We start from the raw sequence: 3,829 nt of genomic DNA on the forward strand, positions 1-3,829 counted from the left end.
AAGCTAGCTAGCTTCCTAGTTAAGTAGAAATATATCTACGTCAACTCGTAATTAACTCGCTCATCGTAAACCCTCTATAAGATATCAAGGATATCCCAAACTAGAAAGAATATGTTATATTGTTTGTAAATTTGTGAAATTTCTGTTTATAATTCTTTGTTTGCAATAACTATTTGTAATAATTGTTACTGTAAATTGTATTGTTGTGCGTATATTAAAACGGTATATTAAGACGGTGTGTATCAATCTTGTTGGCAATTATTGTAAATTGACTAATATATCGGCATATATTTAAATACTAAATCCAAAGTTCAATTTAACTACTAAGTTTAATTTATCATTTAACTCAATTTAAGACCACTCGAAATTGTAATACGTAACATAGGTCGTTAAGTTACTGTAGTCACAGAAACGGTTTTCATATGCAGTTACCACAGTTGCAAGAATTTACTTGGTATTGTATATACATCTATGGCGTGTTTAAAGTTTGTCTGACCATACGAGGGGGATGTTGGTGTGAAAATATTAATGTCACACTTTAGCTTTACGTGTATGTGTTCTTCATGTATTTGCTGTCTTCCTCGTAAACCCAGGGGCATCGGAAGCAAGTTGGTGGGGCAGGGAACCGTAGTAAAATATAATACTGTGCCCATTAACATTTTTCTGTATGTGAGAGGGACAGTTTTACAATAATTTAATTCTGCTTATATGCCGTAAATAAATTAGTTACACAACTGTGTTTTGTATTACTATTTTAAAGGTGAATACATACACTGATTATTACTGGTAGAAGTAAAAAAAAACGAGCTTACAAGACTAGCTTATTGCTTCACCAGTTCTTCTGAATGGTAGTTTAATTTAATTAAAATAAAATAATAATAAAAAAGGTTAATAATTGGCGTTAGAAATAACATAAATAAATAATGTTGTGTTATTAATCTTTACCATAAAAATCTGATTTGTAAATTACATAAAAGATTTGATTATAATTGCATTTCATTTACTTAATCTAGTTCATACCATAACAATCGTTGTTCATGAAAGATGGTATAGATAGTGCCTAGACCACTCGGCTTCGGACTATTCGAAATTCTAATATGTAATATAATAAATTGGGGGCTCGTCCGGGATCTGAACCAGAGACAAAATTCGATCAAATTAAAATTTAAATAACAACTGAATTTATATTTATCAGTGCCAACAATATTTGATCATGTCTGATTATCAAGATTTTCTTGTATCACCCTCCCTTGAACAACTAGAAAATATATAACAAAAATGAATTGCTCGAAATTGCCAAAGTTTTAGAACTAGAAGTTAAAAGATCAATGAGAAAAAATGAACTAAAAAGCGTATTATTGAAATACTAGTCGATGATGATTTGTTGCCTGAGGAAGCATTAGTGGAATATTCTAGTGTCCCCACTGGTCAATTGGACTTGAATGATAAAGATAAGGTAGAGATTCAGCTAAAACTCAAACAAGTCAAGCTTGAACAAGTTCGTACCGAAGCCAAGAAAGAACAAGCTAGTGTTGACGCTGAAAGAGAAAATAAACATCTCGAGGCCGAAAAAGCTTGCATTGAAGCCGAAAAAGAAACTAAACTGAAAGAAATGGAAATTAGACTCAACTCTGATCGACCAAGGCAAAATGGCAACTTTGAACTTAACCAATATGTTAAAGTACCACCATTCAATGAAAATAAAGTTAATAAATATTTCCAACAGTTTGAGAAGGTTGCCCAAACCCTGGAATGTCCCATCGAAAATGGTCATAATTATTAAAAAGTGTTTTAACTGGTAAAGCACAAGAAGCTTATGCCGCTCTCTCTCTAGAAGATTGTACGAATTATGATAAAGTTAAAGCATCTATTTTCAGAGCATTCGAGTTAGTACCAGGGGCTTATCGCAAAAAGTTTCATGGTTATTACAAGCAAGATAATCAAACTTATATGGAATTTGTTACAAAAAAAAGAGGTTTATTTTGACCGATGGTGTAATTCTATGCATATTGCCAACAGCTCCGACAAACTAAGACAATTGTAGCTAATTGAGGAATATAAAAGTTGTGCACGTGACGACCTCAAAACTTACTTGGACGAAAAGAAAGCTGATACAGTACAGGAAACAGCTGCTCTTTCCGATGATTACACTTTAACACATAAAAAACCTTTTCATAAAAAGAAATTCCTACTATCTCAGCAAAAATCTGCATCTGTTAGTCCACTAAAGATAAGAATTCTTCTAAAAAATCCAGCTCCTCTAGTTCGAAATATTCTGACAGTCAAAATAAAACTTCATCAAAACCATCTAGGCTTGTCTGCCATTTTTTGTAAAAAACTTGGTCATTTTATGTCCGATTGTTGGTGTTTGAAAAAGCAAAAAGAAAAGGAGGCAACACCCAGTGCATTTGTGTCCACATATGGACGTAGTTTCACCAGATCACTCGATGTTGTTGGTTCGACCAATGATATAAAGGCTGATGTATTCAGGGAGGAATTTAAACCTTTGGTGTCTGTTGGTTCTGTGGCTTTGAGAAATGACACTGTCAATCCCATACCCATTCGTATTCTTCGTGTTACCGGGGCAACTCTATCATTATTGTTAGAAGGCACATTGCCTTTAGATTCGAGTTCTGCCACTGGTGAGTCTCTTATTTCTTAGGGTATTGAGGGTGGCTTTGTTAATGCTCCTCTTCATAACATTTTATTAGCATCAGACCTAGTTTCGAGACCAGTTGTGGTTGGGGTAAGATCTACTCTGCCAATTAAGGGTGTATCATTATTGTTGGAAAACAATTTGGCTGGGGAAAAAGTTGTTGCCAAACCTAAAATGGTTAACAAGCCAATCACCATTTCATCTAAGGATGATGTTGTAGTTGAGGAGAATTCCAATGTGTTTCCCTCGTGTGCTGTGACTCGAGCTCAGGCTAAGAAATTAAGCCAAAAACAAATGTAAGACACGTATTCAGAGGACAATATTATAGATTTGTCTCAGACATATTTTGGATCCGAAGGGGATATTGTGGATGATTATCTTCCTGAGGATTTCTCGATGAGTGACAATGATGGACGTAAGGAATCTGATTCATTTGGTGAAGTTTTGTTTGCTAAAACTAATCACCGAGCAAAGAAAGGTTCCATAGATGTCTTCACCATTTAAATATGTACTTCCAAAAGAGGAACTGAAGAAAGTCCAAATGGTTATTTTCCAAAAATGGTGTGCTTATGAGGAAATGAAGACTACCAGATGTGCCAGCTTCAGAGGACTGGCCTATAATTTACCAATTCGTTGTTCCCAAAGCATATCATTCTGAAATATTGAAAGTTGCCTATGAACTTCCCATGGGAGGTCAATTAGGTATCAAGAAGACAAGTGACAAAATTATGAGACATTTCTTTTGGCCAAAAATTAGGCAAGACGTTTCTCAGTTTTGCAAACTTGTCATACCTGTCACTTGGTCGGAAAACCTAACCAGAATATTCCTGTTGCTCCTTTGAAACCTATCCAACCTTTTAAAGAACCCTTCAGTCATGTGATTGTTGATTCTGTTGGACCTTTACCAAAAAGATAACTTTATGCTGATGCACTTTCATGCGCTATGTAATTCTATGACCCAAGGTTATTTGTATTGATTGTTTTATATACTGTAATGATTATTGAAGTTGTACAATTCTTTGAAAATGTATTATACAAAATTATTGAATAGTAAATCCATCACACCTCCCTCCTTAGAGAATAATAAGTAGTATAGTATAATTAATTTAATTACTTACGTAGGTAGGGTAGGTAGGTAGTAGTAGTTACGTTATTACTTATTATTATTACTTA

The sequence above is a fragment of the Limulus polyphemus genome, unplaced genomic scaffold (assembly GCF_000517525.1).
Source record: "Limulus polyphemus unplaced genomic scaffold, Limulus_polyphemus-2.1.2 Scaffold5590, whole genome shotgun sequence".
Taxonomy (NCBI): Eukaryota; Metazoa; Arthropoda; class Merostomata; order Xiphosura; family Limulidae; genus Limulus; species Limulus polyphemus.